Genomic DNA, 16421 nt, shown 5'->3' on the forward strand with positions numbered 1-16421 from the left:
TGTCTACTCCAATTTTGTATCGCCGCCTGTACCTAAGTCCGGAGTCTAGAACCCAGGGGTGTGGGAGCGATTCGAACTGCTCAAAAACAGCCAGGGGCAAAGCTGACTGCACACACACTACCCCCTACAGAAATGGCGACCACGCAGGACTCCGGCAACACGGGTGCGATACAGTAGACACTGATTCGGAAGAGCAAACCGTAATGGAAGAGAGGATTTTTAATTAAATATTCAGTAAAGTGAATATCACTAAGAAGTGGATCACTAATCTTTTAAAGGCTGGGTGTCCGGTAGCTGCTGCAGCTAAATGGACAGAAGGGAAGGATCATAGGACATCCATCGAAAAGGCAGTCTGGCTGATGTGCTTCAAGAAACAAATCCAGCTTTTGGACAGGCTCGTTGAATCACAGGCAGCCGAGATACGGGAGTCAGCCCTGGATGTCCAAGACAGGGCTCTAGCAGGGGAGAAGTCACTGGTAGCATTGCAGGCCCTAAACCAGGAAAGGGTACAGTTAATGGGGGAGCATAAGGCCAGGCTGGAATATCTACAGTGCCAGGTCACCGAGGCCAAGAACAATGAGCTGAGGTTGCGGGAGAAGAATGCCCGCCTAGCAAAACAAGTAAGAGAGCAGGAGGAGAAAGTAAAAGACATAAAGGCAGCGTATAAGTTAGCGAGCGAGCAGGGGTTTGAAGATGCAGATCATGGCCCCTGCAAGGAACAGATAGAGAATCTGAGCCTGGCCCTAAGGAAGGCAAAGGGCATGGTGTGCCTCATAAGCCTGAAGGCAGCCCAGGCGGATTTTACAGGGAATGAGGGAGGGGAGAACAGTTCAGACACCAGTGGTAGTGCCAAGGGACGACCCGGTTGAGGAACAGGAGGTCCCACGACCACCACCCACAGCGCCAGGTTTTAGTGAGGTCTGGTCTGGCAGCAAGAGGGGGTGGAGTTAGAGGTAGAAGCGGAGGTGGAACAACCCCCACAAGAGAGGCTGGAACCAGGGCCGATGTGCCCGGCCCGGCAGCGAAGGTTTGGCCCACCCGCTCATGACGGGGAAGAGGGACACCTCCAAACCAGTTCGTAGTTCCCTACGGCACCCAACAGCTTAGAGCTATGGTAAGCCACATACCAAAACTCACAGAAAAGGGGGACCCCTCAGTCCACTTCAGGGAAGTGGAACAGGCAGCCAGCATCAACGAGTGCGATGATGCCGAACAGGCCAAAATGCTGCTGTTCTCCCTGGAGGGTAAGCTCCTCCAGTCCCTTTCTGACCAGTATAAGAAGGGACAGTGCGAGTATGGGGAACTCAAGGAGGAAGTTCTTGAGGCAATGGGGATGAATGAGGGAAGTCCTTTCTCCCGAGTGGAGAAGACAGTGCAGCTTGCAGGGGAAACCCCGCAGGCTTTCATAGACAGGTTGTGGCCGGTGTATAGGAGTGCCTGTACAGGGGCACCTAACCGGGCGTACCTGGACCGGGATCAGCTGGCCCACTGGCTCCGTTGCCTGGTGGCAAACAGCTTACCACAGGTCAGGGCCAAGGCGGAAGTCTGGTTTAACCCTAAGAATCCCCTGACTACCGAACTGACGGTGATCAGACAATTAACCATAGCTTACAGGAATGGTAGGGGAACCGATGCACACCCACCTAAGGGGAAGGTGCATGAAGTAAAATCCAGACAGGGTAGGAAGGAGTGGCATCAGGAAGGGAATAACCCTTCCAGCACAAAGCTTAATTGTTACAGGTGTGGGAAGGATGGACACTGGAGGAAGGAGTGCAAAAACCCTTGGAAGGATAACAAGGGAAAGAATTCCTCAGCCCCAGCCCAAAAGACAGAGTTAGGAATCCCTCCCGCCACGGTCGAGTCATTTTTGGACGCGATGAGGACCCTACTGACTGGCCCAGGGAGGGTAGCAGCCACTACCGGTGCTCAGACCCCATCAGCCCCATCCAACCCACAGCCCTGACTGGAGCCAGCGCAGCCTGTATACCTGTGTTTCCTTCGGTACGATGAATGGAAGAGATACCCTCGTCGAGATGGAGGTAGAAAAGGTAAAGGGGACCTATCTGTTGGACACGGGGGCATCATGCACCGTGATCAATTCAGATAACCCCACCACCTCACCTCTATCTAGCGGGGTCCCATACAGTCTGTCGGGATTCATGGGTAAAGAACAGTCTGGCTCATTTTCCACCCCGCTGTCCATTCATTTGGGAACACTCCGCTCTAAGTGGAACTGTATCCTAATGAAGTGGGAAGTGGAGGGTGGAAAAGGGATCCTGGGAGCCGACTTTATTGTGGGCCACGAGATCCCGGTGGATTTAAGGAATCATTGCCTATGGGGGGCAAGTACAGGAAAGGAAGGCGGAGTAGTAGTCATCCCAGGCAAAGAAGGGAAGGGGACCCTGTGCACCATGAAGCCTAAAGTGTGCTATAACCTCGAGCTCATTGTCAGTAATACCCCAAAGGAGTTCCAGGCATTTGTGCGCGCCCACCTAGCCACATTTGCCACACACAAGCACGACAGTGGGAGGGTCAACGGGTTTGAGGTCAGCATAGATGGGGACCCCATGGCCCGACCACAGAAACAGTATTACTTCCCCAGGGAAGCGGAGCCAGACATGGAAGCAGCCATGTCCTCCTTAGTACAACAGGGGGTCCTGAGACTGATAGCCACCCACGTAAACTCTCCACTGTGGCCGGTTAGAAAGCCGGACAGCTCCTGGAGGGCCACAGTGGACTATCGGGTGCTCAACAGTAACATTCCAGCCTGTGCACCCACGGTAGCAGCAGTTGCCGACCTGATAGGAAGTATCCCAGCATCCGCGACCACTTTCACGGTGCTGGATATTTCAAACGGGTTTTGGTCCATCCCTTTAAGGAGAGAGGATCAGTACAAGTTTGCCTTTACTTTTAAAGGGCAACAGTACACCTGGAACTGTTTGCCTCAGGGCTTCCACAATAGCCCTAGCATTTTCCATCAATGCATGGCAAACAGTTTAAAGGGCTTCAGCCAGCCCAGGCAGCTGGTACAGTATGTGGATGTCCTGCTCCTATTCACTGATTTGAGAGAGGAGCATGGCCCACTGCTGGCCGAACTGCTGGAACTGCTCAAGCAGGAGGGTTTTAAAGTAAACCCAAAGAAAGCGCAGATCGGCCAGCAGGAGGTGAAATTCCTGGGCCTGACCGTACGCGCTGGTGAAAGGGCCATAGACAAAGCTAGAAGGGAAACGATACAGGGGTTACCAGTCCCCAACACAGTCATGGGAGTGCGATCTTTTCTAGGGCTAACCGGGTACTGCAGGGACTTTATTGAGGACTATGCAGCTACAGCAGCCCCTCTGCTCCGACTCCTACACAAGGGAGTGGAGTGGGCTTGGGATGAGGGTTTCCAGGCAGCATTTGTCAGGCTCAAGGAGGATCTGCAGACCACACCAGCTCTAGGGGCCATAGATGGGGGGAAAGATTTCTTCCTGGAGGTGGCAGCCAATGGGGACAGCCTGAGTGCTGTGCTGCTCCAAGAGTGGCATGGCAGGCTGAGGCCGGTGGTCTACTCCTCCAGGATACTCACAGATGTAGAGAAGAGCTACTCCAATTGTGAGAGGCACCTCTTGGCCACACATTGGGCAGTGAAAAGATCGCTGATCTTCACAGGCACCTCTTCCATCACCCTCCTCACCCATCACACACCCACCCAGATGCTCCTGGATGGGAGAATCAAGGGTGGGACAGTGAGCAGTGCCCGCATTGCTCACTGGACCCTGCTTTTCTCACAGATGGACCTAAAGTTGAAAGGGCTCTGCGAGCCAAAGCTCGCAGCTAACTTGGTATATCCTGGAATAGCCCACCGGTGTTCCGTAGAAGGGGTTTGGGAAGTGGACATAGGTTTGCGGGCCGGGATACACCCTACAGGCCGCAAAATCTATGTGGATGGCTCCAGCACAGTATCTGCTGGTGAGCGACTCACAGGGTGTGGAGTTTATGACACAGCAGCAAACATTGCCCTGGCAATTAAGCTCCCCAGCACCATGAGCGCCCAGCAGGCTGATCTGTCCGCGGCAGTGTATGTCATTACACACCCCGAAATCTTCCCCACCCCATACACGATTTGCTCGGACAGCATGTTCACGTGCAATTCGTGTACGGAGTACCTGAACATCTGGTCCCGCAGCGGATACACCTCCGCTGACGGGAGACCCCTCACAGTGAAACCCCTGCTGGAGAAAATCTTAGCAACAGTGGGGGAGGAAGGGGAGGTTTTCATCCATAAGGTGAAAGCCCATTCCTCCACAGAACCCCGTAGTCAGGGCAACCAGCAGGCCGACGTGCTAGCTAAGGGGTGTGCCCGCACAGGTACTTTCTGTGACCCATATGGGTCCAGTCTTATAGCAGCAGTCTGGGGTAGGAATGGGACACAAGGGAGTGTAGGGGTAGCTTTAGCCCCGGAACTTAAGACAGTCCAAACCCAAGACCCCACCGTCAAGGCAGTCCTCAGTGCAGTGACTGAGGGAAAAAGGGCAGAGGGCCCTTACGGCACAGCAGCCCTCTCTGTGAAAGAAGGCATGCTGTTTAGGGGAGAACAATGGGTGGTACCACAGCAGCACCGGAGGGAATTTCTTCAACTGACCCATGAGGGTCCAGGAGCGGGGCATCCCGGGCCTGAGACCACCTGGCAGCGGGTGGAACAGGCGGATGGTGGCCAGGACTCGGAAGATGTCTGCGAGTTCTGTGCCAGCTGTCTGGTGTGTGCTGCTAACAACCCTGACCCCCACAAAAGGAAGGTGCCTATGGGACACATCAGGAGGGTAGAGGGACCATGGCAGTTGATCCAGCTCGACTACATCGGGCCCCTACCCACCAACCAGGGAGGCTATAAGTACTGCCTAGTCCTGGTAGATGTGTTCATGAAATGGGTAGAAGCCTTTCCCTGCAGAACAGCCACAGCTCTGGGTACAGCCAAGATCCTGGCCCGGGAGGTGTTCTCGCGATGGGGGCCACCACAGTATGTGGAGTCCAACCAAGGGAGTCACTTTACCGGGCAGGTCATGCAGAATACACTTATGGTACTCGGCATTGAGGGGAAATGGCACGTTGCACACAACCCACAGTCCTCAGGGATTGTGGAGAGGATGAACAGGACCTTGAAAGAAAGGCTGAGGAAAGAGACGGTGGACTCACCTCGAAAATGGGCAGAGATCCTACCGTTGGTCCTGATGGGAAGCCAAACCAGCACGGGGTACTCCCCGCATGAGCTGATGACTGGCAGAGTTATGTGGACCCCCACCCATGTACTAGCCCCGGTGCTCACTGAAGGTCAGCTCAGGGAGGTAAACTGGGACAGGTTCGACAGGAACCTATTCGAGCACCTTAAACAGGTCCACGGGCAGGCGGCTGGGAACATGGGAAAGCAGCATCGGAGTAACCGATTGCTGTCAGAACCCCGAAAACACCACGAGTGGGAGATAGGGGATCAGGTTATGGTGAGGAATTTTGCTCGGGTAGGACGTCTAGAACCGTTATACATGGGGCCCTACAGCATTGTAGACAAGGCAAGCCCCATGGTATATGCCATAAAGATGCCCCGGCGCACCAAATGGTTCCATATTAATCAATGCAAATTGTTTAAACCTGAGAAAAGAGAACAGCCAGTTAGGGCAAGGTCTGAGGATAGAGATCCTCAGCCTGCAGCAGGGGAAAACTCACAGACTGCACAGGCAGGTGCAGTGCCTTGTTTTAGGGGAGGGGCCATCCCACCCACTATTTGGGACACTCCCCCACTCATCTGGGATTTAGATCAGGTGGGATGTGAGGGCGAAGGCCCTGCCCCTGAGCCAGGCTTGGACGAAGTGGGACCTGAGGGCGAGGAACCTCAGCCTGCAGCACCAGGCTGCAAAGAGTTACCTGCCCCTAGCACAGGTTTAGGAGAGGTAAAGCCTGAGGATGATAATCCCCCGCCAGCGGTAGTGGAAAGCCCACAGACCGCACCGGAGAGGTCAGTGGCTCGTGTTAAAGAACCACCAGCCAGAAAAACCCCACCCGCCAAAGTCCCCAGAAGGTCCCCACGAGCACCACGGCCACAGAAACCATAGTCACCAGCCCCCCAGTTTAAAAGGGCAGTCTCTTGAGTCAGGGATCGGTCTGAGGGCAGAGGTCCCCAGCCAGCAGCCACAGGCTGCGAGGGACCAAAGGAACAGGACCGAGCAGCCACAACGAAGGGAGTAGTGTGCTGCAGCCTGAACAGGAATTAGGCTGGCCGCCCGGAGACGGGCAGTGGATGTACGTAGTTTCTGTAATGTAATTTTAGTTATTGCTAAGTTTGGGTGTTAGTTTAAGGTTAACAAAGTGATTGGTAGTTTAAGTGTTGTTGTTTAAGAGTGTTTGTATTGAGTCGAGGTCGCAAGACTCGACTATGCTTTACCCAAGCCAGAGAATCTTCTCGGGACCTGGCTATATGCTCTTGTGTCTCTTTACAGAAGGGATTTCGAAATGAAGGGGGGCATACTCCTACTCACCCTGATAGGAGTGAGCACTGGGAAGCGAGGTGACGTGGAGGACTCCCACATTTATGGGTGCTCAGGAGAGAGAGCACCGGTTGTGACTGCTGGGGGCGGCGAACAAGGCGTGGAGGAGCTCGCTATCTATTCCCATGAGTGAAGTTGGCCAGGGTGGCTGGGATCCAACTCCACCCGGTACTCCAGCCAGACCGGGCTCACCTACGGGGAGGCCTCCCTCCCCTGCCCCAGCGTACAGGTTGTGGCCTCACAGGTCGGGGTCACTGAGGGGAAGCGCGTCTGCCTGACCTGCAGAGGACAGATTCCCCTGGGAAGGTGGTGGTGGCTCAGAAAGCTGAGCAGAGACATGGGGGACCATACAGCTGACTGGGAACGAATGGGGAATGACACTTACCAGACAGTCACAGGGACCCGAGGGGGGACTAGAGTATGGGAGTCGGAACAAGGAACTTATGTCTGCATGTGGGGGTCACAAAGGGCCTGCCCCACAGGCATATCCATCATCTTCTCCGCATCATGGCAGGATAAGGGGAAGGGGGTGGAATGGGATTCCCACTTACACACTTGCATAGTCCCACGCTACCCAGCCCCAGTCAAAGCCACTGAACTAGTGGCATGCGCCCGAAAGCTCCTGCCCACGACTCAGGCAGCAAGGACACACAGAGAGGGGTGCCCTGCCACCTCCAAGGGACCAGGGAATGGGCTGGTACTAGTGTCGATGGAAAAGGTGCTATACCAGGGGGTACAGTACGCATTAGCTTCCGTGATCCTGAACCTTACCGAGGTACACTTACCTGAGTGGTGCCCCAAAGACACAGAACAGCTATACCAGGCCCTGTTAAAAGAAATGTTTAGGAAATTCTACGAGTTCGATTTTGCCAATGTAGATAAGACAGAACTGTACACTACACACCATGAGTATTTTGGTAATGCGGGGAGACAAAGAAGGGAAGCCTGGAGTGATTTTTTCACAGCATTTAACCCAGGATCCTCTGTTATAAACAGCCTGGATGACATAGAATTACAGACACAGATAAACGGTTTGAAAACACAATTGCGGAAAATCTTAATGAATGAAAATACAGTAGTAGGCTCAGAGTTACACGAGGACCAGGCCATGATGGTCCATTTAAAAGAGATCATTGCTGAGCTGGAGAAGCATGCAAAGACTGTAAATGCCCTTATAAGAGAGGACAGGAATGCTTCAGATCAGGCTGCACAGAATGAGGTGTGTGTACTGTACGGGGCATGGTTGCTAGGTGAGGTCCGCAATAACCTGGAGGATTTAAAACAGGGTTTAATCCCCTCCTGGATCAGCAACAAGCACCTTGCAGCCCTCCATCCATTTGAGAATTCATTGAGCCCGTGTCAACTCTGGCTAGCTTCTGAGGCCTACCCTGTCCCAGTAGATTGTGGGCGCTCTAACCAAACTATCATGGGGATAGTAGTGAGGATGCCAGCCATGGGTGGGACAGCCTGACCTGCACCGGTATACAGGGTAGAGAACATTGGAGTCATTCAAGGAGGTGCACACATCGGTTTCACAGCAGTCCCACCTTTACGTCATAAAGCAGGAGCACGCTATGACAGGTACTGACCTCTCGGGGTGCCGGAGCCGGGGAGTACATAATACTGTGTCCCCAGCACTTGAACGCCTATTCAAAACCACAGTGCGGGTTTAAAGCTGCTGGCACAAAACCTATAAATTGTACCATGGAGGCAATGGCACAAGGCCATGTTCCCCCGCAGGTAGCATATATAGGAGGTGGGACAGATTGTGTCACTACAGGTGCGCCCCACTACCAGCATGGACAGCATAGCTGGTGTCCGGTAAGTGACAGCAGTTTCTGCTTTAAACCCGAGGCAGAAATTCAAGTGGCCCAGGAACGAATTGCCCCCATTCCTGAACCCTCCACTGTTCACCTCACTGTAAAAGAGAATTTTACCAACCTGCAAAAACATGTAGCACATTTCGGCTACGAAATTCCCCCTCTCCCAGAACATCTGACCAAGTTACTAAAAGCAGTAATCGTCTCACAAAAACATTTCAACACGTTAGAGCAGAAGACAGTAGAGATAGGAGCCAAGATATTGGATATTGTAGTTCCACCCTGGTGGGACATTTTTGAAAATATAGAGGTCCCTTCATGGGTTAGAATGGCTTCCCACATCCTCATGGTTTGCCAGCTGGGAATAGTATTGTACCTAGTGTGCACTCAGTGCAAGGGAAAAGGCCAAATACTAGAATTCCGAAACCAAACGACTTGGAAGGAGCATTATATTAAGGTGGAGGGAGATACACCTGTTTGAATCCTTTATTTTCGATTTTTGAATAAAGATTGTTGTTTTCTTGTACTTTTGTTATTTTTAATAAAGACTTTGATGTATTATTTTTAATAAAGATGTATGTGTACCAAGTGGTGCAGGGGTGTTGGACCCCCTCCATGTTTGGATGTATGTAAACAACTGTATTCTGCCGATGTATGCTTATGTACACTACATTTTCGAAGAATGGGAAATGCATGTGTCATGGGATTTTAGATAGGTAATTACAGGGAAGATTGGCTATGGAGTGTCGGAATTTTGCTCACCTTTGTAAGTATGATACTTAAAGCGAGTTTTAGTATCACCAGGGGGGAGTGTAGGGTTCTCAAAATTCCCACATTCCCCAAAGTTATTCATAAAGGGACCCTGAAGGACAAAGTTATTAAGAAGGGTACCGTAAAGAAAATGGCTTCTGGACCTCATGGCAGAAGCCTGCAAGATTGGAAAACAGGACCCTGCGAATACAGCAGACCAGCACGGTGGCATAGTGGTTAGCACTGTTGCCTCACAGCGCCAGGGACCCGGGTTCGAATCCGGCCTCGGGCGACTGTCTGTGTGGAGTTTGCACATTCTCCCCCTGTTTGCGTGGGTTTACTCCGGGTGCTCCGGTTTCCTCCCACAGTCCAAAGATGTGCGGGTTAGGTTGATTGGCTATGATAAATTGACCCTTAGTGTTAGGGGGATTAAATACGTGGGGTTACGGGGATAGGGTGGGATATGTGTTGGTGTAGGGGTTACGGGGATCGGGTAGGATATGTGTCGGTGCAGGCTCGATGGGCCGAAATGGCCTCTATCTGCACTGTGGGGTTTCTGTGATTCTGTGATGACATGCCTGGGCCTGTGAGAGACTTGTTATTTCTGAAGCCAGACAACTAGATAATACAGAATACGCATTCTTCATTTTGAAACAAATCAACTCAGGAAACACTTAATCTTGAACCCATCAAACCTTTGCATAAATAATCGGTTACAGTTCGAAGTAGCTACGAAGCCAGGAAGACGCCGATTAAACATTATGAATAACAAACACCCAAGATATTAAAGCCATTTAGCAATGAGACAGCCGCCTCAAAAACAGTTAAGGTGAATGACTATAATCACCTCAGACGAGCCCGCCAAAATTAGACAAAGAACTAACCCTGATTTGGCGTGCAGATAACGAACCTCCGAAATAGTATAATTGTAGGCCCACCGGTAACCAAAAGTATGCAGCAAGCGGGCAAGCGAGGCGAGATGAGCGGCAAGACCGACGAGCAAGCAGAGAAGGGCAGCATGGGGAAGCGTTGGGGACAAGCAGGCACACGCTCAGGCCCAGGTTACTCAAAACGCAAGGAAGCGATGGGTGGGACGAACAGGCACATACTCAGGTCCAAAGGTACTCAAAACTCAAAGAAGCAGAACGACCACGAGCACCGTGGTAACAAAGAGCCAGTTAAACCATACCTTCGGATCATTACCACTGCACAGGTAGTGATCTAGGCCACCGCGACTGAGCTAACACTGAAGACCGCCAACCGAACCCCAACCACAACAAAACTTCGACGACCAGACCACCACCAGAAGAACAAAACCCGAAGTTTTCCACTCTACAAGGTAAAGTACCCAACAAAGACTTTACTCCCTATCTCTAACGGAGAAAAGAGGGTACTTTGCTCAGACGACTCCACCACCGCGCCCTGGGACCACGTGACGATGGCAGGACCCAAAGGACACAAAGAGCGAACCCCAAAACCGCAACCGGCTTAATCGACAGGATTCGACCTATCCAGGAACCCTTATTGGTGAGCATAATCCCTGGCCCCTTACAGCACAATTTAGCTAGATATTGTGGGTGGGACAAGGGTAGGGGGATTATTACTGTGATTTTTCCCTCGATGTGCCCTGTGTTGCCCATTCTTAATTAAGTGCCCGTTTATATGCCTGTAATTATTCCAGTAATTTTCAGTGTTGTAATTTTATTGTGCCTTTAATAAAAATACAGCTTTCTTGCACCAAACCAGTTGTCTACTCCAATTTTGTATCGCCGCCTGTACCTAAGTCCGGTGTCTAGAACCCAGAGGTGTGGGAGTGATTCCAACCACTCAATAACCAGTCAGGGGCAAAGCTGACTGCACACACACCACCCCCTACACCACCCCATTCCCCATTTCCACGTCTCTGTCTCCCTCTGACTCCTCACTCTCGAGTTCTTCTGTAACCTTCCGTCTCTGCTCCACGTCAGATACATAATTTCCCTTAGAGAATCTTCCTGCTACCATGGTTTCTCCAGTAGTGCCACTCCCTTTGGACTCATCTCCACTGCTGACCCTTGCTACCCGTTTCTTCTCTCTCTGGGACAATGGCGCACCTGCACCTATCACGCTCCCTTCTGCCGTTTTTGTCTCCCTCCTCCCATCCTGCTGCCCCTTTAAGGCTCCTACCTCTTGCACCCTCTCCTTGTCTTGCCCCCTCCTGCTCCCTGAGATGTCTGACTCCCCGTCTTTCTTTGGAGTACTTACACTTACCCTGCACCCCGCTCCCGTCTCCTCTCCCCCGTTGGACAACTGATTCTTTAGGGAGAGCCAAGCCATATTATGGCTCAATTCTGCCCTCGACCCATGCTCCCCGCTGCTGTCTTTGTCCTTTTCCACTGTACTTGGTGTGTTTTCCACCATATCCATCCTGTTCTCTCCTCCGCAATTTTCTGCCTCTTCCTGCACTCTTTTCTCCTTGCATTCATCAGCTGCATCCTTCGACTGCTCCGCTCCTCCAGCCGCTCCACTCACACCTCCTGTTCCTTCTCTTTCTCCTATCTCCTCATCACTCAAGGGGCTTCCTTCTGCCACACACTCCCAGCGGGTAGGGCCTTTGTGACACACTCCACAGCTCTCTGCCTTGCAGCTCCGAGTGATGTGTCCAAACTCACCGCAGTTATAACAGTGCAAGTCTGGACAGCTTCTTACAAGATGGTCGTGTCCAAGACAATAATAACAAACCTTGACCTGGTTAGCATGCAGTACCCAGAAGTACTGCACTTCTTCCATTGTCTCGAATTTCATGCTATAAGGCAATGACTTCACCCCCTCTGGGAACCACACCTTTACATAATGGGTTCCATCTGCTACCCGCATTCCTGGATAGTATCTCCGCTTTATTGCCAAGCAAATTTTAATGTCCCACGACTCCAGCTTTTTGATTAGCACATCATCCTCAATATAAACCGGCAGGTTTGAGAATGAGACCACCACCTCTTCAAAATATAGCAGAGATACCTCCAAGAACTTACCTCCAACCTTCAAACCCAGTAAAAGTCTTTCCACCTCCTCTCGGCCACTGGCTGTCACCTCAAATCCAACATTTGGCTTTGGTCGGCAGGCAAAGCAGCTTCCCTCGCCGCAGTCCTCATGTACTGCCTCGATAATATCCCAAGCTCATAATATCCCAAGCTTATCCTCGCACTGAACCACCACTGTGTTTTCTTTTCCAAACCTCCTGGGGTCCCGGCCTTTTTTTCTCCCTTCCCCCAACATTTTCTCCCCTGATTAAATTCCTCCTGGGAACACTGTCCCCTGAAGGGCCTGATACTTTAGGACCAAAAAGGCCCTAAAACCTTAAAAAAATCACCACCAACCTTTTACAAACTCACTCCAACTCCTTGCAGTAATCAAGCACCCAGCAGCACCTGCTCACTCCAGGCCCCTCCCATCGAGAGAGTGCTACCCACTGAGCCACAGCTGACACTGTACTTATACAGAGTTGAAACATGACAAACACATGCTAGGAAATTAGGATTCCTATAAAACAATGATCAATTTGTGATATCTTTATCTAGGTTTGTTTCATAAACTACCTATAATTCAACATTGAATGCCATTAATTGAGGCAAAAAGGCTATGAGGTTGCAGAACTATATAGCTACTTCCTCTCTTGAGGATAGGCTTCGTGCTTAGTTGTTCATAGATCAAGGGATGCACTGCTTTGGACCCAGGTAGAAGGAGAAAGAGACTAATAGAAATCTCATCCAATCTAAACTATCCAACATGTACATGACTCAGGAACCTTTAACTGAAACCTTGAGCTGTGGCACCTTCAGGTTCCTGGAACTGAATGTGCTGAGTTACAGACAACTCAGACCATCAGAGGAAAAAGAAAGGGTCAATTTTAACCCACCCCGTCTGGCGGGAGTGGGGTAGTGGGCCTTCAAAATGGGGCAGTCCCCTGCCCGGACTCCCTACGTCTTGTGGGACCCTCCCAAAACCCCTCCCCATGCAGCCAGTGGTCGTTATGTGCGCACAAACTACTGTACTAAGATGGCTTCCGGCACACTTCCTATCGCACATCTGGGACCCAATTTGTGATCTTTTGGAGGCCGATTAGCACCTAAAAAGCGGGTGCTGCAGAACTCAATTTCTACCACTGTGCCTTATATTATAAATTGGCATACATGGCAATACAGTTTACATGAGTAAATGAGGAATTCTAAAATTTTGAAGACTTCGATTTTTGCTCCATGCTTATTCCATAGTACAGAGTACAAATAGCACAGGGTTCAAAGGAATACCATTTTCAAGTTGTTCTGCGAGACACACTAGCATGCAGAAAAAGTGACATTCCTCCGGATTTCCAGATGTTGCATTAGTTGTGTTAATGATTTTAACATCCAGTGTTCTCGGATAATTAAATTTAATAAATATAAAACCAGTTTAAACAACTCAATGGTGGAGTATACCCTTACATTAATCAATGTAAAAACTTGAAAACTTCTGATTGGATTTTGTGGAACAGAAATTTTGTTTAGCAAGCAGCTTTGAGCTTAAATAACCTCAATGAGTAATAGCAATACAATTTAAAATCATGGAACAATTTGATAGCTGTTGTGGTTTTTGTTTCAATTCTTGTCTCTCTCTTGACAGTATCTCAGTAGATTTATACTAAAGCCTCAAGTTAAATTCAGTATTTTGCTTTTACTTTATTAGCTTTGCTTATTTGATCAGATTCTTCATTTTATTTATTTATTTTTTCTTTTTCCCCCCATTCAGGAGCATATTTGAGCTCAGACAATGAATGTTCTCATACTATTCCACTGAGGGCCTCACAATGAGTGCAGTCCTGTCCTAATCCCTGTTCATATTGCATGTACTGTTCCAACACAGGCTACTCGATAGCGGGATCACTGGCTAATTTTTCTTCCTCCTAATCGCAATTTGCCAATTTTAGCACCCTTCTACTATCCAACTGAGACCAGTTAAGACAGTCTGGAGACTGAAGCCAAGACCTTCCTCAACTATTACACCATATGGAGCTGTATTCTTCATTTTACATACATCAGTATATAAAATAAAATGCATCCTTGATGATGATATAGCCTCCCTTAAACAAATTCAAGTTCTGATTAACAAGACTATCATTCCTGTCATATTTTGTTCCGTTTTCTTCCTGCATCATATTTTTGTATCTTACTGTCCTATGCCCTATATGCCGTTATACTTAACTGTCTTCTTTAGCTAGTGGTTGCTTCTGTATATTTTACATTTTCTCTTCTCATCGATTCTTTCCTTTCCCTGGACTCTAATTTATCTTTGCTTTGCACAGGGGTGCACCTCGCCAGAGGCAATACTCCCAACACAGGGTATGCAGGCAGAGGGTGAGCTTCCTGGACATGACTGAGCAGCAGTGCTTCAGGAGGCTCAGGCTAACGCGCCAGGTCATCGCAGACATTTGTAGCTTGCTGGAACAAGACCTGCTGCTGAGTGGACCTGGTGGACACGCCTTAGCAGTGGCTGTCAAAGTCATCACCATCCTCAATATCTTCACCTCAGGCTCCTTCCAGGTATCTGCAGCAGACATTTGCAGGATCTCGCATTCGGCCGCTCACAGATGCATCTCCCAGGTGATCGATTCCATGTTTAACTGATGGAGCCAGTGTTAGTTAGCGGGTGCTCGGCTTTGCGGCTCTGGCTGGCTTTCCACAGGTGCAGGGCATCATCAACTGCGCACATGTGCCCATCAAGGAACCCCCAGATCACCCAGGAGTGTTTGAGAACCTCAAGGGACTCCCTCAATGTGCAGCTTGTCTGCAACCACTAAAAGATCATCATACATGTGTGTGTCAGATTCCCAAGGAGCTCTCCTGACTCTTTTGTCCTGTGCCAGTCCAGCCTCATTCAGCTCTTCACAACTCCGAACAGACTTAATGGCTGGCTGCTTGGAGACAAGGGCTATCTACTGAAGATGTGGCTCATGACACCCTTGAGGATGCCAAGCAATGAGGCCGAGGAGCGCTATAATGAAAGCCACATGGACAAGACGGGAAAGTTGTGCAAAGAAATAAATTTATGTGCATCATAAATAGAACTGAAACTTAACATTAGCATTTTGGCAAAAACGCTTGTGCATCTACGATTGTGTCATTTTTCTTTTACGAGTACTTTTACAGGGTGCAACCCCTGTGGCTTCAGCAGCCTGCTCAATTCCCTGCTGTGATTGCTTAGACACTTTTGGCGGACGTCCTCTGGGTTTTGGAGCCTGTGAGGGCCCTGCTCCTCCTGCAACTGCGCAGGGGCAGATTCGGCCATTGGGATCCAAGGCAATATGTGGGGCTCTGATTGAGGGGGGGGCAATGGGGGAGAAGTGGGAGCACTTTTAGAAGAGTCCCCACTTCCATGTCCCCTCTCACCATCATTCCTCTCATGGGTATGGTAGCATAGTGGTTATGTTACTCGACTAGGTACCCAGAGGCCTGGAGTAATGATCTGGAGACGTGAGTTCAAATCCCACCATGGCAGCTGGGGAATTTAAATTCAGTTAATTAAATAAATCTGGACTAAAGCTAGTGTCAGTCATGGTAACCATAAAACTATCAGATTGTCACCAAACGCTGAGCAGCAGGAGCTGCTGCGAGCCCTCAGACCAACATGCATGGACCTAGACCCCCAAGAAGCGGGTTCGGCTACCAAATTTGCGCATTGGCTGCGTTGCTTCGAGGCCTACCTGCAAGTCTCAACTGTGACCCTGGACGAAAACAAGTTGGAAATCCTGGCCTCAAAGGTGAGCCACCAAGTTTATACAATAATCCAGGACGCGACGACCTACGCAGCGGCTAGCGATCTGCTAAAAGGGCAATCCGCACGCCCGGTAAATACAGTCTATGCCAGGCACCTCTTAAGATCCCGCAGACAGCAGCCCGGGGAATCGGTGGAGGCCTTCCTACGGGCACTACGGATACTCGGCCGAGGCTGCGATTGCAAAGAAGTATCAGCCGCAGCACACACGGAGGGACTGATCCAAGATGCTTTCGTTGCGGGTCTAAGGTCCGACTACTCCCGGCAGAGACTGTTGGAAAAGGGAGAAATGGACCTGAGAAAGGCAGTGTCCCTCGCGCTCTCGCTCGACGCGGCCCACAGGAATATGGATGCCTTCTCCCCTAACCGCTCCGCAACGTGGACGCCACAACCTTGGGTCATGGGACCGCCACCTTCAACTGCTGCTGTGATGTCCAAGGCACAGAAATGTTATTTTTGTGGCCAGGCAAAACACCCCAGAGCACGCTGCCCGGTGAGAAACGCTACCTGCTCCGGCTGCGGGAAGAAAGGACACTATGTCAGCGCC

This window comes from Somniosus microcephalus, chromosome 2 (assembly GCF_052327205.1).
Source record: "Somniosus microcephalus isolate GS21.2 chromosome 2, FLI_Smic_1.0, whole genome shotgun sequence".
Lineage (NCBI taxonomy): Eukaryota > Metazoa > Chordata > Chondrichthyes > Squaliformes > Somniosidae > Somniosus > Somniosus microcephalus.